Source organism: Syngnathus scovelli, chromosome 15 (assembly GCF_024217435.2).
Source record: "Syngnathus scovelli strain Florida chromosome 15, RoL_Ssco_1.2, whole genome shotgun sequence".
NCBI lineage: Eukaryota > Metazoa > Chordata > Actinopteri > Syngnathiformes > Syngnathidae > Syngnathus > Syngnathus scovelli.
This window is the reverse complement of record NC_090861.1, coordinates 13,729,287-13,752,682: the sequence shown is the minus strand read 5'-3', so window position 1 is coordinate 13,752,682 and position 23,396 is coordinate 13,729,287. Positions and strand designations below refer to the sequence as shown.

At 54.5% G+C, this 23,396-nt stretch overlaps 1 long non-coding RNA gene, 5 other non-coding genes and 2 pseudogenes across 6 annotated transcripts; 1 reads left to right on the top strand and 7 right to left on the bottom strand.

The window, feature by feature from the left end:
- Nucleotides 1-892: 892 nt before the first annotated feature.
- Nucleotides 893-1,011, bottom strand: LOC125982801 (5S ribosomal RNA; annotated as a pseudogene).
- An 871-nt stretch (nt 1,012-1,882) lies between these two features.
- On the bottom strand, nt 1,883-2,001 carry LOC125982864 (5S ribosomal RNA). The gene has a single exon (XR_007486519.1). It is a non-coding gene; the product is annotated as a 5S ribosomal RNA (ribosomal RNA).
- A 4,030-nt stretch (nt 2,002-6,031) lies between these two features.
- Nucleotides 6,032-6,150, bottom strand: LOC125982800 (5S ribosomal RNA; annotated as a pseudogene).
- Nucleotides 6,151-7,021: 871 nt separating this feature from the next.
- On the bottom strand, nt 7,022-7,140 carry LOC125982785 (5S ribosomal RNA). Its single transcript, XR_007486482.1, has one exon. It is a non-coding gene; the product is annotated as a 5S ribosomal RNA (ribosomal RNA).
- Nucleotides 7,141-13,816: 6,676 nt separating this feature from the next.
- On the bottom strand, nt 13,817-13,935 carry LOC125982888 (5S ribosomal RNA). The gene has a single exon (XR_007486540.1). It is a non-coding gene; the product is annotated as a 5S ribosomal RNA (ribosomal RNA).
- A 1,224-nt stretch (nt 13,936-15,159) lies between these two features.
- LOC125982890 (5S ribosomal RNA) lies at nt 15,160-15,278 on the bottom strand. Its single transcript, XR_007486542.1, has one exon. It is a non-coding gene; the product is annotated as a 5S ribosomal RNA (ribosomal RNA).
- A 631-nt stretch (nt 15,279-15,909) lies between these two features.
- Nucleotides 15,910-16,028, bottom strand: LOC125982873 (5S ribosomal RNA). The gene has a single exon (XR_007486527.1). It is a non-coding gene; the product is annotated as a 5S ribosomal RNA (ribosomal RNA).
- A 6,627-nt stretch (nt 16,029-22,655) lies between these two features.
- LOC137840946 (uncharacterized) lies at nt 22,656-23,055 on the top strand. Its single transcript, XR_011088139.1, has 3 exons — nt 22,656-22,711; nt 22,793-22,846; nt 22,967-23,055. It is a non-coding gene; the product is annotated as an uncharacterized lncRNA (long non-coding RNA).
- Nucleotides 23,056-23,396: the final 341 nt, after the last annotated feature.

Here is a 23,396-nt window from a genome sequence, read left to right as displayed (position 1 = left end):
CGGCTGTTTATAAGCACCGCGGAGGTGGTCGCGGCGCCTCATTCGACTTCCAGCGGCCGGCGAGCTCGCGCACCCGCCCGGCACATCCGGGAGGCCGTGCGCACGAGCCAAGTGGCCGAAAATAGCCCCCGCCGAGCGGATCGGCTGTTTATAAGCACCGCGGAGGTGGTCGCGGCGCCTCATTCGACTTCCAGCGGGCCGCGCACTCGCGCACGCCGCCCGGTTCAAATTTTCTAAGTGCAACGCACAATGAGATGCATGAGAAACGGCCTTGGTTACCATCACATTTGAAGCGATGAATACGAAGTTAAATTTTATGACTCGGTGTATAAGTCGAGGTCGATTTTTTTCGGTCGATTTTGGATCGAAAAAGGTCGACCAATACACCGGCAAATACGGTATATATACTTATTATAAATGTAGTATTTATTTATATTGATTTATTGTTTATTTATATATATAAAGGCAGGTCCGCAAAAATATTTCTGACGCGTAGCCGGTCCGTGGCGCAAGAAAGGTTGGGAACCACTAGTCTAAAAGAATCTGGCCGTAACTGGAATAGGGTTCTACGCGAATGCCCAACGGAAAAGTGAAGTGCACAAAACCTGCATTTGGCTGTATCAAAATAAATGTCATGAAAAAGGTAAAAACACTACATGGAAGCGCAATGTGTTGTGCTGGGTTCTTTTACAAGTAAAGACTGCTGCTTTGAGTTCACAGGGAGCCATGCTCTTTATTCACTGTACATAGAGGTTTTGAACTCGTGTTGTAGTTTCAGTGTCGGAGTTCAAACTAGGCTTGCAGTTTCCGAATGCCATTCGTGATGGGTGCTGTAAAAAGTTCTTGGCTTAAACGATTGAAGTGCACATAAGAAAAAAAAAAAAAAAAAAAAAGCTTACGGTAACTGGTATTCCCAGGCGGTCTCCCATCCAAGTACTAACCAGGCCCGACCCTGCTTAGCCTCCGAGATCGGACGAGAGCGGGCGCTCTCAGGGTAGTATTGCCGTAAGCCGTGAGACCGCTCAGAATTTTTCATTTTATAGACACAATCGCCCCTGAAACCATGCCAAGCAGCGGCGGGACTTGATGGCTGTGGTAAAAGTTTCCTTTCACAATTGACGTGGGAAAAAAAAAAAAAAAGGCTTTCAGCACCTGGTATTCCCGGACGGTCACCCTTCCCTTTTGTTTTTTTTTTTTGTTTTTTTTACAACCAGGGCCGAAACAGGCTTTCTTCCAAGGCTTTTGGTGTTTTCTGGAAACATGGCTATCATGAAAAGTTATTGACAGCTTTTTATGCGGTAGCACGAATTTGCCGTTGCGACCTGCATTTTGCTGAATCAAAATAAATGCCTTGAAAAGTTTAAAAACACTTCATGGAAGTCACTTCACTGGTTTCTTTTATATCAAACAAATTGTTTTAGGTTATTCACCTGACATGTTTCGGCGGTTTCTTCCGCCTTCATCAGAGTGTCACAGATGTGATGGTGACGCGTCTTTATCAGCTGATGGATCAACATGTCAGGTGAATAACCTAAAACAATTTGTTTGATATAAAAGAAACCAGTGAAGTGATTAAATAAGGAAAAACAAAATGAACTTAGTACAATTACTTCATGGAAGTGTTGTGTTGGGTTCTTTTACAAGTCAAGCCTGCTGCTTTGAGTTCACAGGGAGCCATGCTCACTGTACATAGTCTGCTCTCTAGCGGTAAAAAATTTAACTACAATGCTGTGGATGTCACCACATAATATAGCTTTCAAACTCGTGTTATAGTTTCAATGTCGGAGTTTAAATTAGGCTTGCTGTCTCCGGATGCCATTCGTGATGGGTGTTGTAAAAAATAGCTTCTTAAACGATTGAAGTGCACATAAGAAAAAGAAAAAGCTTACAGCACCTGGTATTCCCAGGCGGTCTCCCATCCAAGTACTAACCAGGCCCGACCCTGCTTAGCTTCCGAGATCGGACGAGATCGGGCGTTCTCAGGGTAGTATGGCCGTAAGCCGTGAGGTGACCCAACATTTTGCATTTTATAGACACAATCGCCCCTGAAACTAGCGAGCGAGCCAATGAAGCCTTCAAAACTGCTTCGGCACATGGAGACCAAGCATCCTGCATTAAAAGACAAACCTTAACCACTTCGGGTTTCATTGTCTCCGATTACGCCTGGATGGGACCGGCTCGTTTCTGAGAAACAAGCTCGGTGCTCCCAATAATTCAACGTAATGGTGACTTTTATTTTTATGTGGTTTATATTTGTTTTTATGCCAGTCGTATCATTTTATTTAATCGTATTTACCGTATTTGCCGGTGTACAGGTCGACTCGGTGTATAAGTCGACCCCCTAAAATTCGACGGAAATTTACGATTTTATGATATATCCTTTGTATAAGTCGAGCTCAATTGTTGCATTATATTAAACTTCAAAATTCAATATGCGAAATTTATTGACGAAATGTGTTCAAATTCTGGGAGGCCGTGCGCATGCTGCTGTTTATAAGCACCGCGGAGGAGATCGCGGCCGGCGAGCTCGCGCACGCCGCCCGGCACCAACGGGAGGCCGGAAATAGCTCCAAGCCGAGCGGATCGGCACTTTATAAGCACCGCGGAGGAGATCGCGGCGCCTCATTCGACTTCCAGCCGCCGGCGAGCTCGCGCACCCGCCCGGCACATCCGGGAGGCCGTGCGCACGAGCCAAGTGGCCGAAAATAGCCCCCGCCGAGCGGATCGGCTGTTTATAAGCACCGCGGAGGTGGTCGCGGCGCCTCATTCGACTTCCAGCGGCCGGCGAGCTCGCGCACCCGCCCGGCACATCCGGGAGGCCGTGCGCACGAGCCAAGTGGCCGAAAATAGCCCCCGCCGAGCGGATCGGCTGTTTATAAGCACCGCGGAGGTGGTCGCGGCGCCTCATTCGACTTCCGGCGGGCGGCGAGCTCGCGCACCCGCCCGGCACATCCGGGAGGCCGTGCGCACGAGCCAAGTGGCCGAAAATAGCCCCCGCCGAGCGGATCGGCTGTTTATAAGCACCGCGGAGGTGGTCGCGGCGCCTCATTCGACTTCAAGCGGCCGGCGAGCTCGCGCACCCGCCCGGCACATCCGGGAGGCCGTGCGCACGAGCCAAGTGGCCGAAAATAGCCCCCGCCGAGCGGATCGGCAGTTTATAAGCACCGCGGAGGTGGTCGCGGCGCCTCATTCGACTTCCGGCGGGCGGCGAGCTCGCGCACCCGCCCGGCACATCCGGGAGGCCGTGCGCACGAGCCAAGTGGCCGAAAATAGCCCCCGCCGAGCGGATCGGCTGTTTATAAGCACCGCGGAGGTGGTCGCGGCGCCTCATTCGACTTCAAGCGGCCGGCGAGCTCGCGCACCCGCCCGGCACATCCGGGAGGCCGTGCGCACGAGCCAAGTGGCCGAAAATAGCCCCCGCCGAGCGGATCGGCAGTTTATAAGCACCGCGGAGGTGGTCGCGGCGCCTCATTCGACTTCCAGCGGCCGGCGAGCTCGCGCACCCGCCCGGCACATCCGGGAGGCCGTGCGCACGAGCCAAGTGGCCGAAAATAGCCCCCGCCGAGCGGATCGGCTGTTTATAAGCACCGCGGAGGTGGTCGCGGCGCCTCATTCGACTTCCAGCGGCCGGCGAGATCGCGCACCCGCCCGGCACATCCGGGAGGCCGTGCGCACGAGCCAAGTGGCCGAAAATAGCCCCCGCCGAGCGAATCGGCTGTTTATAAGCACCGCGGAGGTGGTCGCGGCGCCTCATTCGACTTCCAGCGGCCGGCGAGCTCGCGCACCCGCCCGGCACATCCGGGAGGCCGTGCGCACGAGCCAAGTGGCCGAAAATAGCCCCCGCCGAGCGGATCGGCTGTTTATAAGCACCGCGGTGGTGGTCGCGGCGCCTCATTCGACTTAAAGCGGCCGGCGAGCTCGCGCACCCGCCCGGCACATCCGGGAGGCCGTGCGCACGAGCCAAGTGGCCGAAAATAGCCCCCGCCGAGCGGATCGGCTGTTTATAAGCACCGCGGAGGTGGTCGCGGCGCCTCATTCGACTTCCAGCGGCCGGCGAGCTCGCGCACCCGCCCGGCACATCCGGGAGGCCGTGCGCACGAGCCAAGTGGCCGAAAATAGCCCCCGCCGAGCGGATCGGCTGTTTATAAGCACCGCGGAGGTGGTCGCGGCGCCTCATTCGACTTCCGGCGGGCGGCGAGCTCGCGCACCCGCCCGGCACATCCGGGAGGCCGTGCGCACGAGCCAAGTGGCCGAAAATAGCCCCCGCCGAGCGGATCGGCTGTTTATAAGCACCGCGGAGGTGGTCGCGGCGCCTCATTCGACTTCCAGCGGCCGGCGAGCTCGCGCACCCGCCGAGCTCGCGCACCCGCCCGGCACATCCGGGAGGCCGTGCGCACGAGCCAAGTGGCCGAAAATAGCCCCCGCCGAGCGGATCGGCTGTTTATAAGCACCGCGGAGGTGGTCGCGGCGCCTCATTCGACTTCCAGCGGCCGGCGAGCTCGCGCACCCGCCCGGCACATCCGGGAGGCCGTGCGCACGAGCCAAGTGGCCGAAAATAGCCCCCGCCGAGCGGATCGGCTGTTTATAAGCACCGCGGAGGTGGTCGCGGCGCCTCATTGGACTTCCAGCGGCCGGCGAGCTCGCGCACCCGCCCGGCACATCCGGGAGGCCGTGCGCACGAGCCAAGTGGCCGAAAATAGCCCCCGCCGAGCGGATCGGCTGTTTATAAGCACCGCGGAGGTGGTCGCGGCGCCTCATTCGACTTCCAGCGGCCGGCGAGCTCGCGCACCCGCCCGGCACATCCGGGAGGCCGTGCGCACGAGCCAAGTGGCCGAAAATAGCCCCCGCCGAGCGGATCGGCTGTTTATAAGCACCGCGGAGGTGGTCGCGGCGCCTCATTCGACTTCCAGCGGCCGGCGAGCTCGCGCACCCGCCCGGCACATCCGGGAGGCCGTGCGCACGAGCCAAGTGGCCGAAAATAGCCCCCGCCGAGCGGATCGGCTGTTTATAAGCACCGCGGAGGTGGTCGCGGCGCCTCATTCGACTTCCGGCGGGCGGCGAGCTCGCGCACCCGCCCGGCACATCCGGGAGGCCGTGCGCACGAGCCAAGTGGCCGAAAATAGCCCCCGCCGAGCGGATCGGCTGTTTATAAGCACCGCGGAGGTGGTCGCGGCGCCTCATTCGACTTCCAGCGGCCGGCGAGCTCGCGCACCCGCCCGGCACATCCGGGAGGCCGTGCGCACGAGCCAAGTGGCCGAAAATAGCCCCCGCCGAGCGGATCGGCTGTTTATAAGCACCGCGGAGGTGGTCGCGGCGCCTCATTCGACTTCCAGCGGGCCGCGCACTCGCGCACGCCGCCCGGTTCAAATTTTCTAAGTGCAACGCACAATGAGATGCATGAGAAACGGCCTTGGTTACCATCACATTTGAAGCGATGAATACGAAGTTAAATTTTATGACTCGGTGTATAAGTCGAGGTCGATTTTTTTCGGTCGATTTTGGATCGAAAAAGGTCGACCAATACACCGGCAAATACGGTATATATACTTATTATAAATGTAGTATTTATTTATATTGATTTATTGTTTATTTATATATATAAAGGCAGGTCCGCAAAAATATTTCTGACGCGTAGCCGGTCCGTGGCGCAAGAAAGGTTGGGAACCACTAGTCTAAAAGAATCTGGCCGTAACTGGAATAGGGTTCTACGCGAATGCCCAACGGAAAAGTGAAGTGCACAAAACCTGCATTTGGCTGTATCAAAATAAATGTCATGAAAAAGGTAAAAACACTACATGGAAGCGCAATGTGTTGTGCTGGGTTCTTTTACAAGTAAAGACTGCTGCTTTGAGTTCACAGGGAGCCATGCTCTTTATTCACTGTACATAGAGGTTTTGAACTCGTGTTGTAGTTTCAGTGTCGGAGTTCAAACTAGGCTTGCAGTTTCCGAATGCCATTCGTGATGGGTGCTGTAAAAAGTTCTTGGCTTAAACGATTGAAGTGCACATAAGAAAAAAAAAAAAAAAAAAAAAGCTTACGGTAACTGGTATTCCCAGGCGGTCTCCCATCCAAGTACTAACCAGGCCCGACCCTGCTTAGCCTCCGAGATCGGACGAGAGCGGGCGCTCTCAGGGTAGTATTGCCGTAAGCCGTGAGACCGCTCAGAATTTTTCATTTTATAGACACAATCGCCCCTGAAACCATGCCAAGCAGCGGCGGGACTTGATGGCTGTGGTAAAAGTTTCCTTTCACAATTGACGTGGGAAAAAAAAAAAAAAAGGCTTTCAGCACCTGGTATTCCCGGACGGTCACCCTTCCCTTTTGTTTTTTTTTTTTGTTTTTTTTACAACCAGGGCCGAAACAGGCTTTCTTCCAAGGCTTTTGGTGTTTTCTGGAAACATGGCTATCATGAAAAGTTATTGACAGCTTTTTATGCGGTAGCACGAATTTGCCGTTGCGACCTGCATTTTGCTGAATCAAAATAAATGCCTTGAAAAGTTTAAAAACACTTCATGGAAGTCACTTCACTGGTTTCTTTTATATCAAACAAATTGTTTTAGGTTATTCACCTGACATGTTTCGGCGGTTTCTTCCGCCTTCATCAGAGTGTCACAGATGTGATGGTGACGCGTCTTTATCAGCTGATGGATCAACATGTCAGGTGAATAACCTAAAACAATTTGTTTGATATAAAAGAAACCAGTGAAGTGATTAAATAAGGAAAAACAAAATGAACTTAGTACAATTACTTCATGGAAGTGTTGTGTTGGGTTCTTTTACAAGTCAAGCCTGCTGCTTTGAGTTCACAGGGAGCCATGCTCACTGTACATAGTCTGCTCTCTAGCGGTAAAAAATTTAACTACAATGCTGTGGATGTCACCACATAATATAGCTTTCAAACTCGTGTTATAGTTTCAATGTCGGAGTTTAAATTAGGCTTGCTGTCTCCGGATGCCATTCGTGATGGGTGTTGTAAAAAATAGCTTCTTAAACGATTGAAGTGCACATAAGAAAAAGAAAAAGCTTACAGCACCTGGTATTCCCAGGCGGTCTCCCATCCAAGTACTAACCAGGCCCGACCCTGCTTAGCTTCCGAGATCGGACGAGATCGGGCGTTCTCAGGGTAGTATGGCCGTAAGCCGTGAGGTGACCCAACATTTTGCATTTTATAGACACAATCGCCCCTGAAACTAGCGAGCGAGCCAATGAAGCCTTCAAAACTGCTTCGGCACATGGAGACCAAGCATCCTGCATTAAAAGACAAACCTTAACCACTTCGGGTTTCATTGTCTCCGATTACGCCTGGATGGGACCGGCTCGTTTCTGAGAAACAAGCTCGGTGCTCCCAATAATTCAACGTAATGGTGACTTTTATTTTTATGTGGTTTATATTTGTTTTTATGCCAGTCGTATCATTTTATTTAATCGTATTTACCGTATTTGCCGGTGTACAGGTCGACTCGGTGTATAAGTCGACCCCCTAAAAGTCGACGGAAATTTACGATTTTATGATATATCCTTTGTATAAGTCGAGCTCAATTGTTGCATTATATTAAACTTCAAAATTCAATATGCGAAATTTATTGACGAAATGTGTTCAAATTCTGGGAGGCCGTGCGCATGCTGCTGTTTATAAGCACCGCGGAGGAGATCGCGGCCGGCGAGCTCGCGCACGCCGCCCGGCACCAACGGGAGGCCGGAAATAGCTCCAAGCCGAGCGGATCGGCACTTTATAAGCACCGCGGAGGAGATCGCGGCGCCTCATTCGACTTCCAGCCGCCGGCGAGCTCGCGCACCCGCCCGGCACATCCGGGAGGCCGTGCGCACGAGCCAAGTGGCCGAAAATAGCCCCCGCCGAGCGGATCGGCTGTTTATAAGCACCGCGGAGGTGGTCGCGGCGCCTCATTCGACTTCCAGCGGCCGGCGAGCTCGCGCACCCGCCCGGCACATCCGGGAGGCCGTGCGCACGAGCCAAGTGGCCGAAAATAGCCCCCGCCGAGCGGATCGGCTGTTTATAAGCACCGCGGAGGTGGTCGCGGCGCCTCATTCGACTTCCGGCGGGCGGCGAGCTCGCGCACCCGCCCGGCACATCCGGGAGGCCGTGCGCACGAGCCAAGTGGCCGAAAATAGCCCCCGCCGAGCGGATCGGCTGTTTATAAGTACCGCGGAGGTGGTCGCGGCGCCTCATTCGACTTCAAGCGGCCGGCGAGCTCGCGCACCCGCCCGGCACATCCGGGAGGCCGTGCGCACGAGCCAAGTGGCCGAAAATAGCCCCCGCCGAGCGGATCGGCAGTTTATAAGCACCGCGGAGGTGGTCGCGGCGCCTCATTCGACTTCCGGCGGGCGGCGAGCTCGCGCACCCGCCCGGCACATCCGGGAGGCCGTGCGCACGAGCCAAGTGGCCGAAAATAGCCCCCGCCGAGCGGATCGGCTGTTTATAAGCACCGCGGAGGTGGTCGCGGCGCCTCATTCAACTTCAAGCGGCCGGCGAGCTCGCGCACCCGCCCGGCACATCCGGGAGGCCGTGCGCACGAGCCAAGTGGCCGAAAATAGCCCCCGCCGAGCGGATCGGCAGTTTATAAGCACCGCGGAGGTGGTCGCGGCGCCTCATTCGACTTCCAGCGGCCGGCGAGCTCGCGCACCCGCCCGGCACATCCGGGAGGCCGTGCGCACGAGCCAAGTGGCCGAAAATAGCCCCCGCCGAGCGGATCGGCTGTTTATAAGCACCGCGGAGGTGGTCGCGGCGCCTCATTCGACTTCCAGCGGCCGGCGAGATCGCGCACCCGCCCGGCACATCCGGGAGGCCGTGCGCACGAGCCAAGTGGCCGAAAATAGCCCCCGCCGAGCGAATCGGCTGTTTATAAGCACCGCGGAGGTGGTCGCGGCGCCTCATTCGACTTCCAGCGGCCGGCGAGCTCGCGCACCCGCCCGGCACATCCGGGAGGCCGTGCGCACGAGCCAAGTGGCCGAAAATAGCCCCCGCCGAGCGGATCGGCTGTTTATAAGCACCGCGGTGGTGGTCGCGGCGCCTCATTCGACTTAAAGCGGCCGGCGAGCTCGCGCACCCGCCCGGCACATCCGGGAGGCCGTGCGCACGAGCCAAGTGGCCGAAAATAGCCCCCGCCGAGCGGATCGGCTGTTTATAAGCACCGCGGAGGTGGTCGCGGCGCCTCATTCGACTTCCAGCGGCCGGCGAGCTCGCGCACCCGCCCGGCACATCCGGGAGGCCGTGCGCACGAGCCAAGTGGCCGAAAATAGCCCCCGCCGAGCGGATCGGCTGTTTATAAGCACCGCGGAGGTGGTCGCGGCGCCTCATTCGACTTCCGGCGGGCGGCGAGCTCGCGCACCCGCCCGGCACATCCGGGAGGCCGTGCGCACGAGCCAAGTGGCCGAAAATAGCCCCCGCCGAGCGGATCGGCTGTTTATAAGCACCGCGGAGGTGGTCGCGGCGCCTCATTCGACTTCCAGCGGCCGGCGAGCTCGCGCACCCGCCGAGCTCGCGCACCCGCCCGGCACATCCGGGAGGCCGTGCGCACGAGCCAAGTGGCCGAAAATAGCCCCCGCCGAGCGGATCGGCTGTTTATAAGCACCGCGGAGGTGGTCGCGGCGCCTCATTCGACTTCCAGCGGCCGGCGAGCTCGCGCACCCGCCCGGCACATCCGGGAGGCCGTGCGCACGAGCCAAGTGGCCGAAAATAGCCCCCGCCGAGCGGATCGGCTGTTTATAAGCACCGCGGAGGTGGTCGCGGCGCCTCATTCGACTTCCGGCGGGCGGCGAGCTCGCGCACCCGCCCGGCACATCCGGGAGGCCGTGCGCACGAGCCAAGTGGCCGAAAATAGCCCCCGCCGAGCGGATCGGCTGTTTATAAGCACCGCGGAGGTGGTCGCGGCGCCTCATTCGACTTCCAGCGGCCGGCGAGCTCGCGCACCCGCCCGGCACATCCGGGAGGCCGTGCGCACGAGCCAAGTGGCCGAAAATAGCCCCTGCCGAGCGGATCGGCTGTTTATAAGCACCGCGGAGGTGGTCGCGGCGCCTCATTCGACTTCCAGCGGCCGGCGAGCTCGCGCACCCGCCCGGCACATCCGGGAGGCCGTGCGCACGAGCCAAGTGGCCGAAAATAGCCCCCGCCGAGCGGATCGGCTGTTTATAAGCACCGCGGAGGTGGTCGCGGCGCCTCATTCGACTTCCGGCGGGCGGCGAGCTCGCGCACCCGCCCGGCACTTCCGGGAGGCCGTGCGCACGAGCCAAGTGGCCGAAAATAGCCCCCGCCGAGCGGATCGGCTGTTTATAAGCACCGCGGAGGTGGTCGCGGCGCCTCATTCGACTTCCGGCGGGCGGCGAGCTCGCGCACCCGCCCGGCACATCCGGGAGGCCGTGCGCACGAGCCAAGTGGCCGAAAATAGCCCCCGCCGAGCGGATCGGCTGTTTATAAGCACCGCGGAGGTGGTCGCGGCGCCTCATTCGACTTCCAGCGGCCGGCGAGCTCGCGCACCCGCCCGGCACATCCGGGAGGCCGTGCGCACGAGCCAAGTGGCCGAAAATAGCCCCCGCCGAGCGGATCGGCTGTTTATAAGCACCGCGGAGGTGGTCGCGGCGCCTCATTCGACTTCCAGCGGCCGGCGAGCTCGCGCACCCGCCCGGCACATCCGGGAGGCCGTGCGCACGAGCCAAGTGGCCGAAAATAGCCCCCGCCGAGCGGATCGGCTGTTTATAAGCACCGCGGAGGTGGTCGCGGCGCCTCATTCGACTTCCGGCGGGCGGCGAGCTCGCGCACCCGCCCGGCACATCCGGGAGGCCGTGCGCACGAGCCAAGTGGCCGAAAATAGCCCCCGCCGAGCGGATCGGCTGTTTATAAGCACCGCGGAGGTGGTCGCGGCGCCTCATTCGACTTCCAGCGGGCCGCGCACTCGCGCACGCCGCCCGGTTCAAATTTTCTAAGTGCAACGCACAATGAGATGCATGAGAAACGGCCTTGGTTACCATCACATTTGAAGCGATGAATACGAAGTTAAATTTTATGACTCGGTGTATAAGTCGAGGTCGATTTTTTTCGGTCGATTTTGGATCGAAAAAGGTCGACCAATACACCGGCAAATACGGTATATATACTTATTATAAATGTAGTATTTATTTATATAGATTTATTGTTTATTTATATATATAAAGGCAGGTCCGCAAAAATATTTCTGACGCGTAGCCGGTCCGTGGCGCAAGAAAGGTTGGGGACCACTAGTCTAAAAGAATCTGGCCGTAACTGGAATAGGGTTCTACGCGAATGCCCAACGGAAAAGTGAAGTGCACAAAACCTGCATTTGGCTGTATCAAAATAAATGTCATGAAAAAGGTAAAAACACTACATGGAAGCGCAATGTGTTGTGCTGGGTTCTTTTACAAGTAAAGACTGCTGCTTTGAGTTCACAGGGAGCCATGCTCTTTATTCACTGTACATAGAGGTTTTGAACTTGTCACGGTCGGTTGCGGAGCAGCATGGAGCAGGACGACCAAGTGCAGCTTGGACCAGGGTTTATTGGCGGAACTCAAAAGGCAACTGACATGACATAGCAAACAATAACTTGACTGACTGACCGGGACGTGAAACAAGACAGCAGGACATGACGGCACCAAGACAGGACAACACACCGAACGACAGGAACCAAAACCAATGACCAAAACCAAACCAATAACAATACCAATACCAATACCAATACCAATACCATTTCCAATACCCATACCAAAACCAATGATCCGACAGGGAGTGAGGGGCAGACAGGACTTTTATACACGACAGGTAACGAGAGGCAGGTGGGAACAATCACACTGATCATGGGCACACAGGAGGGGAGGGGCGAGCACACAGACAGAACCCAAGACAGACACATAGTGGAGCAGTTGGGGGCGACGTGACAGAACCCCCCCCACAAGGAACGTCTCCCGACGTCCCAAAAAAAAAAAAAAAAAAACTAGGGGAACCGAACCGCGCCGCACTCGGGCGGCGACTTGGGGAACCGCACCGCGCCGCACTCGGGCGGCGACTTGGGGAACCGAACCGCGCCGCACTCGGGCGGCGACTTGGGGAACCGAACCGCGCCGCACTCGGGCGGCGACTTGGGGAACCGAACCGCACCGCACTCGGGCGGCGACTTGGGGACAGAGCCGCACTCGGGCGGGGACCTAGGGGACAGAGCTGCACTCGGGCGGGAACCTAGGGGACAGAGCCGCACTCGGGCGGGGACTTAGGGGGCAGAGCCGCACTCGGGCGGGGACCTAGGGGACAGAGCCGCACTCGGGCGGGGACCTAGGGGACAGAGCCGCACTCGGGCGGGGACCTAGGGGACAGAGCCGCACTCGGGCGGGGACCTAGGGGACAGAGCCGCACTCGGGCGGGGACCTAGGGGACAGAGCCGCACTCGGGCGGGGACCTAGGGGACAGAGCCGCACTCGGGCGGGGACCTAGGGGACAGAGCCGCACTCGGGCGGGGACCTAGGGGACAGAGCCGCACTCGGGCGGGGACCTAGGGGACAGAGCCGCACTCGGGCGGGGACCTAGGGGACAGAGCCGCACTCGGGCGGGGACCTAGGGGACAGAGCCGCACTCGGGCGGGGACCTAGGGGACACACAACCGCAATTAGCGGCATACAAAAGTCAGTGCCGCAATCGGCGGCCACTCAGGAAGTCCGTACGGCAATTGGCGGCGACTCCGGAAGTCTGTACCGTGATTGGCGGCCACTCACAAAGTCCGTACAGTGATCGGCGACATTCGGAAGGCGGGGCTCTGCGCAGCGGCAAGAGCCATCACGCGCCGCAGCAGTGGGAGTGGAGCCAGGGACGATCGCGGGTCCGACGCAGCTGGCTTGGATGTCTGGCGACGCCCGCAGGTCCTGCAACGCAGGGGTGGAGCCCGATGGCGGCCGTGAGTCTGATGACGCCGGGAGGCACTCCAACGGCGGCCGAGGGTCCGGCGTCGCGGCACCAGAGTCCGATCGCGGCCGCAAAGCCGCTGCCGCCAGAAGCACTCCGATGGCGGCCGCGGGTCCGGCGTCGCGGCAGCGAAGTCCGACGACGGTCGCAGAGGCGATGGTGCCGGGAGGAACTCCGATGGCGTCCGTGAGTCCGACGTCGCTGGAACAAGCTCGGACGACGATCGGGCGTCGCAGCGGGAGCTGGGGGTGGAGGGGGGTCCAAGCGCTGGTCGTTGTGATGGTCGGATCATTCTGTCACGGTCGGTTGCGGAGCAGCATGGAGCAGGACGACCAAGTGCAGCTTGGACCAGGGTTTATTGGCGGAACTCAAAAGGCAACTGACATGACATAGCAAACAATAACTTGACTGACTGACCGGGACGTGAAACAAGACAGCAGGACATGACGGCACCAAGACAGGACAACACACCGAACGACAGGAACCAAAACCAATGACCAAAACCAAACCAATAACAATACCAATACCAATACCAATACCAATACCATTTCCAATACCCATACCAAAACCAATGATCCGACAGGGAGTGAGGGGCAGACAGGACTTTTATACACGACAGGTAACGAGAGGCAGGTGGGAACAATCACACTGATCATGGGCACACAGGAGGGGAGGGGCGAGCACACAGACAGAACCCAAGACAGACACATAGTGGAGCAGTTGGGGGCGACGTGACAGAACTCGTGTTGTAGTTTCAGTGTCGGAGTTCAAACTAGGCTTGCAGTTTCCGAATGCCATTCGTGATGGGTGCTGTAAAAAGTTCTTGGCTTAAACGATTGAAGTGCACATAAGAAAAAAAAAAAAAAAGAGCTTGAAGTGCACATAAGAAAAAGAAAAAGCTTACAGCACCTGGTATTCCCAGGCAGTCTCCCATCCAAGTACTGACCAGGCCCGACCCTGCTTAGCTTCCGAGATCAGACGAGATCAGGCGTTCTCAGGGTAGTATGGCCGTAAGCCGTGAGGTGACCCAACATTTTGCATTTTATAGACACAATCGCCCCTGAAACTAGCGAGCAAGCCAATGAAGCCTTCAAAACTGCTTCGGCACATGGAGACCAAGCATCCTGCATTAAAAGACAAACCTTAACCACTTTGGGTTTCATTGTCTCCGATTACGCCTGGATGGGACCGGCTCGTTTCTGAGAAACAAGCTCGGTGCTCCAAATAATTCAACGTAATGGTGACTTTTATTTTTATGTGGTTTATATTTGTTTTTATGCCAGTCGTATCATTTTATTTAATCCTATTTATATATATTTATTATAAATGTAGTATTTATTTATATAGATTTATCCATCCATCCATCCATCCATTTTCTGAACCGCTTAGTCCCCACGGGGGTCGCGGGCGTGCTGGAGCCTATCCCAGCCGTCATCGGGCAGTAGGCGGGGGACACCCTGAACTGGTTGCCAGCCAATCGCAGGGCACACAGAGACAGACAACCAATCGCACTCACACTCACACCTAGGGACAATTTGGAGTCTTCAATCGGCCTACCAAGCATGTTTTTGGAATGTGGGAGGAAACCGGAGTGCCCGGAGAAAACCCACGCGGGCCCGGGGAGAACATGCAAACTCCACACAGGGAGGGCCGGAGGTGGAATCGAACCCGCACCCTCCTAACTGTGAGGCGGACGTGCTACCCAGTGCGCCACCGAGCCGCCTATATAGATTTATTGTTTATTTATATATATAAAGGCAGGTCCGCAAAAATATTTCTGACGCGTAGCCGGTCCGTGGCGCAAGAAAGTTTGGGGACCACTAGTCTAAAAGAATCTGGCCGTAACTGGAATAGGGTTCTACGCGAATGCCCAACGGAAAAGTGAAGTGCACAAAACCTGCATTTGGCTGTATCAAAATAAATGTCATGAAAAAGGTAAAAACACTACATGGAAGCACAATGTGTTGTGCTGGGATCTTTTACAAGTAAAGACTGCTGCTTTGAGTTCACAGGGAGCCATGCTCTTTATTCACTGTACATAGTCTGTCCTCTAGCGGTAAAAACGTGAACTGCAATGCTATGGCTGTCGCCACACAATGTAGGTTTTAAACTCGTGTTGTAGTTTCAGTGTCGGAGTTCAAACTAGGCTTGCAGTTTCCGAATGCCATTCTTGACGGGTGCTGTAAAAAGTTCTTGGCTTAAACGATTGAAGTGCACATAAGAAAAAAAAAAAAAAAAAAAGCTTACGGTAACTGGTATTCCCAGGCGGTCTCCCATCCAAGTACTAACCAGGCCCGACCCTGCTTAGCCTCCGAGATCGGACGAGATCGGGCGCTCTCAGGGTAGTATGGCCGTAAGCCGTGAGACCGCTCAGAATTTTTCATTTTATAGACACAATCGCCCCTGAAACCATGCCAAGCAGCGGCGGGACTTGATGGCTGTGGTAAAAGTTTCCTTTCACAATTGACGTGGGGAAAAAAAAAAAAAAAAAGGCTTTCAGCACCTGGTATTCCCGGACGGTCACCCTTCCCTTTTGTTTTTTTTTGTTTTTTTTACAACCAGGGCCGAAACAGTCTTTCTTCCAAGGCTTTTGGTGTTTTCTCGAAACATGGCTATCATGAAAAGTTATTGACAGCTTTTTATGCGGTAGCACGAATTTGCCGTTGCGACCTGCATTTTGCTGAATCAAAATAAATGCCTTGAAAAGTTTAAAAACACTTCATGGAAGTGTTGTGTTGGGTTCTTTTACAAGTCAAGCCTGCTGCTTTGAGTTCACAGGGAGCCATGCTCACTGTACATAGTCTGCTCTCTAGCGGTAAAAAATTTAACTACAATGCTGTGGATGTCACCACATAATATAGCTTTCAAACTCGTGTTATAGTTTCAATGTCGGAGTTTAAATTAGGCTTGCTGTTTCCGGATGCCATTCGTGATGGGTGTTGTAAAAAATAGCTTCTTAAACGATTGAAGTGCACATAAGAAAAAGAAAAAGCTTACAGCACCTGGTACTCCCAGGCGGTCTCCCATCCAAGTACTAACCAGGCCCGACCCTGCTTAGCTTCCGAGATCAGACGAGATCGGGCGTTCTCAGGGTAGTATGGCCGTAAGCCGTGAGGTGACCCAACATTTTGCATTTTATAGACACAATCGCCCCTGAAACTAGCGAGCGAGCCAATGAAGCCTTCAAAACTGCTTCGGCACATGGAGACCAAGCATCCTGCATTAAAAGACAAACCTTAACCACTTCGGGTTTCATTGTCTCCGATTACGCCTGGATGGGACCGGCTCGTTTCTGAGAAACAACAAGGAGAAGAACACCCATGTTCGGATGCTGTTCCTGGACTTCAGCTCAGCGTTTAACACCATCATCCCACAGCATCTAGTAGGAAAATTGGAACACCTGGGCTTCAACACCCCCCTTCGCAACTGGCTGCTAGACTTCCTCACCAACAGACCTCAGTCAGTCCGGGTCGGACAGAACACCTCTGATGTCATCACCCTCAGCACAGGCTCCCCTCAGGGCTGCGTCCTGAGCCCCCTGCTGTTCACCCTGATGACACACGACTGCGTCCCCAGGTTCACCACCAATCACATCGTGAAGTTCGCAGACGACACAACGGCGGTGGGGCTCATCAGAGACAACAACGACCTGGACTACAGAGAGGAGGTGGAGCAGCTGGTGGGCTGGTGCAGAGACAACAGCCTGATCCTGAATGTGGAGAAGATGAAGGAGATCATCGTCGACTTCAGGAAAAACCAGCCTCACCACGCTCCACTGATCATCAACAGCTCAGCTGTGGAGGTGGTCAGCAGCACCAAATTCCTGGGGGTCCACATCACAGAAGACCTCACCTGGACTATGAACACTACGGCACTGATCAAGAGGGCACAGAAGCGCTTGTACTTCCTGCGGAGGATGAGGAGAGCCCACCTGCCCCCACCCATCATGAGGACGTTCTACAGGAGCACCATAGAGAGCATTCTGACAAGCTGACTCTCTGTGTGGTGTGGAGGCTGCACCGCCTCCGATTGGAAGAACATGAGGAGAGTGGTGAGGACAGCAGAGAGGATCATAGGGGCTCCTCTTCCCTCCATTCAGGACATTTCATCTCAGCGCTGCATGTCCCGTGCCCGTAACATCAACAATGACCCATCACACCCCCACCATGGACTGTTCTCCCTGCTGCCCTCTGGGAAGAGGTTTCGCACAATCCGCTGCAGGTCCACCAGGTTCTGCAACAGCTTTTTCCCTGCTGTCATCAGACTGTTGAACATTAGAACTGTTGAGCTCTAAACTGAACTCTGCATCACACATTCACAGAACTGTACTTTATGACACTACGGACCTCTATCTTGCACTATCTCGCACTACCAACTTTACTGAACTTGTGTAAACCCTTTAAATAGAAGTTTAATACATGGTTTAGCATTCCTCTGCACACTCTTGAATACTGTTTTGCCTACTTGCACTATTGCATAATTAGCACTGCTGCACTTTATACTTATTTGTAATATATATATATATACAGTATATGTATATATATATTTTCATAGGATATGTTACTTCTATTCAACTGCAATATCACTACTTTGTTGTAAGCCGTGTGCAACGAAATTTCGTTTTGTATGCACCATGTGCAGACAAGATGACAATAAAGTTTGTCTAAGTCATGTCAGGTCAGCTGTCTGGAGAGAGAGAGAAGTCAGGACCTGCGGGCGGAGCACCACCGTGCCACCGCCGCCATGACGGAACCCAAAAGCAAACTCCATGAGGAGAAGCAGAAAGAGTTAGCCGTTACCAGGGAGACATTACTGCGGCAGCATGAAATGGAGCTGATGAGAGTGATCAAAATCAAAGATGGAGAGATCCAGCGACTGAATGCCTTGGTCCTCAGCCTGAGGGACGGCTCCATGGACAAGGTGATCCGCTCAATCCGTGTCTGACTATCCGCACGCCACGTCGGGCTCCGATGCGGCCGCTACCGTATTGTGTAGCTTGTCCTCAGTAAGCGTCGCGGCGCTCCGTTGCGGTCTCAACGGCCCGATGTGGCGCAATGTCTGCTCAGGTGAGGAGCGGGGGCGCTTTGCTGGCGGAAGTGGAGGAGACGCGGCGGTGTCGGGAGACCGAGCGGTGTCGCCTCCACCAGGAGCGCGGAAGAAGCCCTGGCAGCGGCCCAGCAGGCCTGGCAGTCCCGAGCGGCCGAGCTCCGATCGGCTCATCACCAGCATCGGGAGGAGCTGAGCCGAACCAAGAGAGACTGCGAGAGGGAGATCCGCCGACTGGTAGGACTGATCAGATGCGCGGTGCGTGGCTATGTTCCCAATTTCGTTGTATACCTGCAGTGCAATGACACCTAAGGCATTCTATTCTATTCTATTTCACAAGAAGAAAACGTCCGGTTGCTCGCTTCGCTTTTGTCACAGCAATGGTGTTCTAGTCGATTCAAGATAAAAATTGGCCGGTTGCTCTCTTTGTTTTTGTCACAATTCTGGCAAATGAGTTTGCCCGCCTGCCTGAGCGCTCCCCGTTTGTACATCCAGATGGATGAGATCAAGCTGAAAGACAGAGCGGTTAGTGTTTTGGATAAATCCCTGGGGCCGGCCACGTCCACCGCCTTCAGCTGCAGACTCAGGCTGCCGAGCAGCAGATCGCTGCCCTGAGGGATTCCCAAAGGGCGGGCCTAAACTACCCTGGAAGTGGGGTCAACGGCGCTACTAGCAATCCTCTTCATAGCGTAAGCCACCTCATCACACACTTGCAGTACGCATGACTTAGTTCGTTGCTGGAGGAAGGTAGCACAAAAACAGTTTTGAACTTTGAACGAGTGGTTGTGTGTGTGTGTTGCGGGGCGTTTTCAGTCTCAGGAGGATCGGGACACGCGAAGGTTTCATCTGAAAATCGCTGAGCTCAGCGCAGTCATCAGGAAACTGGAGGATCGAAACGCCCTGCTTTCTGAAGAGCGCAATGAACTGGTAATTTATTGACGGCACGCTTGAAGGTTTGCGCTACGTTTGATGCGCGCCATCCAGCGAGGCACCCATTGCGCTTGCTTATTAGTTGAGCGGCGCGGCGAGTCGGTTGCCTGGTAGATGTCTTTTATTGGGAGCCAAAGCCACGATTCCGTTCAAACCGATGCCAAAGGAATGGATACGTTCTGGCCCGCGTGTTGTGCGTCTTTCGCATCCCGCACTTCATGCTTGCAGCTTAAGCGACTGAGAGAAACAGAAAGCCAGTTTCTGCCACTCCTGTACAAAAACAAACGCCTGAGCAGGAAGAATGAAGAACTCTCACTGGTGCTGTGTCGCCTTGAAAACAAAGTGCGCTTTGTCACCCAGGAGAACGAGGAGATGGCAAGCTTGGTAAGTCGACGCGGACAACGGCGGCGTGCCAACAGAGTCCACTGCATTTGTGTTCCACAGAGAAGGCCTAGTTCGCTCAATGACCTGGAGCGCGGTTGCGGCCAGCAGGACGGTGAAATGGAGTTCCTTCAAGTTGTGGAGCAGCGGCACATCATCGACGACTTGTCCAAGGTCTTCAGGCAGGTGACTCGGTGCACGTACGGCAGCGCCGCGCTCGCTCGCTGTCGCCAGGAAACCTTTTCCGTCCAAAGCTTGGCCGGCGGCCGCCATCCAAAAAATTGGCCCCTTAAACTCCGACCTTTCAAGCAGGAGCATTGTGCGCACGCGTTTGAACACGCTTTAGACTTGTTTTGCCGTTTTCAGCAGCTCAAAGCTCCCGTTTTGTCAGCGCCTTTGCCACTCGCTGTGCGCTGAAAACGACGGACTCGCCCGGCTGCTCAGCCCGTCAACCATGAGCCGCGAGCGCGACGTCATTGTCCGTAGGCAGCTAGTGGCAAAATGCACCCTGTTAGAGTTGCGCTCGCTCCAACTTATTTTGCAAGAACCACACGGGAGACAAGTAAGTTCTTTTGGACACCTGCAGGTGGAGAGTCCATCCGTTGTACGAATGAAGTCTGACTCTCGGCTCCCGCACGAGCATTTTTATTAAGAGAAACAGGGTGGGTGTAAGAGTGGATTGAATAGAGAAAGCCCTTGACCTCTAGTCAAAACATAGCAAGGGATGTTTTACGACTTTGTGTAGGAAGGGATAAGCGATAGGGATAAATAAGGGATAAATAATATTATTTATTACAGGTTGCAGTCAAAGTCAAAGCAACATAATCATACGATAAAGATAATCTGGAAAACCCTGACACACCCTGTAGTTGTCACTTTTGGAAAAGACGAGCGTCCCTCCAATCATCGCCGGTGACGGGTTTTTCAGGCTCTGGAGACAGGAGCTCATGTCAGAAATGTCATCGTGAGTCGCGTTTGTTTCTGCGCCGGAGCCGTTCGTTCCCTTTGCATCCAAAGAATCTCAAAGGCGGATTATTTGTGTCGACAGGAGAGAGATTTGCTGCTACGATACCGACGTCGAGAATCTCTGAGGAGGAACAAAGCGTGAGGTCCTGCAAGGTGAGTCTGTTTGTTTGCGGCTGCTTGGTGTTGCGCAAGATGAAATGGCCTTTTTCTCGCTATCGTTCCTCTCGTCGATTCATCGTGAGGTGTCGCTTCAGTTTGTTCAGAGAGATGTTTGCTTCCGCGCCCGCAGGTCATCGAAACATTTTACGGCTACGACGAAGACGTGTTGGTGGACTCGGACGGATCGTCCTTGTCTTTTCACACCGACAGAACCCCCGACACGGAACCCGAAGAGGTAGCCCGCCATTTCTGCCAGCGTATTGGCGCCAAACATTCCTCTTCAGCCTGGAATCGGACTCGTCTTTGCGTCGCGGGTGCTTTGTCGCCGGTCTGACTGATTCTGGTACTAGTGCTGTGTTGCATTGGTGTGTGCATGAGGAGGCGGAGCTTCGCTACCGCCAGCTGACGCAAGAATATCAAGCGCTGCAACGAGCCTACGCTCTGCTAGCCCAGACCAGCGGAGGGGACTACGACGCCGAGAAGGAGATCAAGGTGGCGCCCCTTCCCGCAACCCCCGGCCGGGTCGCAGCCTCCCCGTTCTCACCCAGCCTCGGGTGTTCTCTGGTCTGAAAGGAGGAGGAGGAGCCTCCCTCCTCCTCCTTTCAGACCAGAGAAAAGCTGATGGTAGTGTCAAACGCACCTCTTTCAATAATCACTCTTCCCTTAAATATCTACGAAAGTTATTTAATTCTCTAACATGTTCGGAGTTACTTTTTACGCGGCCCGTCAAAAGGGGAAACGGGCCTGCGCCCTTCAAATAATTAAATTACTTTCAGTTCTACACCAAACCGATAATCCGATTCAAACACTTCCGTTAATTTATTCAGACGAAGCAAACTTTCAAACGGATTGAAATTCACTCGTGTCTCAAATAACTACGAAAGTTATTCAATTCTCTAAAATTGTCTGATGTTACTTTTATTTATTACGGTCCTATGTTATACCATAATAACCCCCCGCACATTAATCAAATTGTCAAATCAACCCCGAACCATCGATTGTACATTCAGTACAAATCAGCGCACAACAAAGTAGATGAATATACACAACACATTTATTGAAGAAACATGAAATAGAATTACAAATCTTAATCACTCCAGAAACCGAACAATTTCACCCACTGATACCCGTGTTAATAAAATCATTCAATCCCAGAACAATTCGATTGCAAAACACAGTTCATGAAAGAGGGAATCAATTTTTAGCCAAGCAAAGAAATCAAGAAGTAAAAATCACATTTGTGCTTCTCCAAACAATTTATGTCACGCCACTATTCTCATAGTGACGGGTCCCTTGATCGAATTGACTAACAATATTGCTTTAAGCTGTTACAGAATACATTTTTAGCCAAGCAAAGAAATCAAAAAGTAAAAATCACATTTGTGCGTCCATGCGTGACTCACAATCCGACACCGTGTTCCTGTTTTATTTCTATTTTAACTTGCTTAGCTTATTTTGGCCCCTTTTTTGGTCTCATGTTTTGGTCTGGCGCCATCTTTTGGACAAATTTGGAATTTCAGCTCTGCCAATTTATTCCTGTGAACAATCCATATTTTACCATTTGCACCATCTCTTCCCCCCATGTTACATGACAGTAGAAATGGGTCACTATCAAAGCAGAGTAGCAGATCTGGAGTCAGCGCTGAAGCAACAAGGACAGGTAAGCTTATCAATGAGCACACCTTTTTCTCAGACAAAATAGCTACATTCTTCAGTCACTCATTCGTCTGGCATTACTGGACCAACAACCCCCCCCCCCCCCCCCCCCTGAACGTGGCTGGGAAAATGTGGAGAAAAGCAAATGTCATTTTCCAGTCAACCAAAGAATTTGTGGATGAAAATGACACAACATTCCAAAGCTGTCCACGCGTTTGTCTCTTCTAGAATGTCAAGTGGGTGGAGGAGAAGCAGCTGCTGCGTCAGAGCAATCAGCAGTTGGCCGAAAAGGTGACGGAAAGAAAGGCGCTGGGCGGAGTCGCTTGGCGTCACACCCGTCCGGAAGCCCCGCAGATGAGGTCTGACTGTCTTTTCAGGTCAGGCGGATGGAGGCGGAAGAAGCGCGTCTGAAAGAGCACATCCAGGATATCCGAGACCAAAACGAACTGCTTGAGTTCCGCATCCTGGAGCTGGAGGTGGGAAGACTCGCACAAGCGTTTTGAGGCCAGAGATGTGACGGACGGACGGACGGACGGACGGACGGACGGACGGACGGATGCATGCCTCTGCCTTTCAGGAGAGGGAGTGGCGCTCCCCCGTCTCCCAGACGGCCTCAGCCCTTTGCAGATCTACTGCGAGGCCGACGGCGTGAGCGTACGTAAGGCGTCCCTCGCAACCCTAACCTTAACCTGAGGTCCCAGAACACCTTACATTGCTCCTTGCGCCTTTCCCCAGGACATCGTCATCAGTGATCTGATGAAGAAGCTGGACATCCTGGGCGATAACGCCGTAAGTGTATGTCGAACTCCTTATGTTCGCACTCCACGAGACTCGGCGGCTCAAATGTGACTTTTGGAAGGCTTTGCGCTGAAAGAACCTTGTTGACGCTGTGCCTTTGGGCTCTTGCAGAATCTCACCAACGAGGAGCAGGTGGTCGTGATTCACGCCAGGACCCTTCCCACCCTAGCCGAGAAGGTAACGCGCACGTCCACGCACGCTCTCGCATTCTGCTTATGTGACAGCAGCCTTTCCTCAGTGGTTAGAATACATCAAAGTGACCAAGTCAGCACTTCAACAGAAGATGTTGGACATTGAAAGTGAGAAGGTAGACAGACACGCGACATCAGCCAAGGGGAACTCGGGGCAATGTGCCCCAACAATTCTGACCTTGAGCTGTGCTAGGATATGTTCTGCAACCAGAAGGGCTACCTGGATGAAGAGTTGGACTTCAGGAAGCGTTCCATGGACCAGGCTCATAAGGTAAGCCGCCCTCAAATCTCCCGCCGGACTACTGATGGACGAGGATTGCGGCCCAGAGGATCATGGAGCTGGAGGCCAT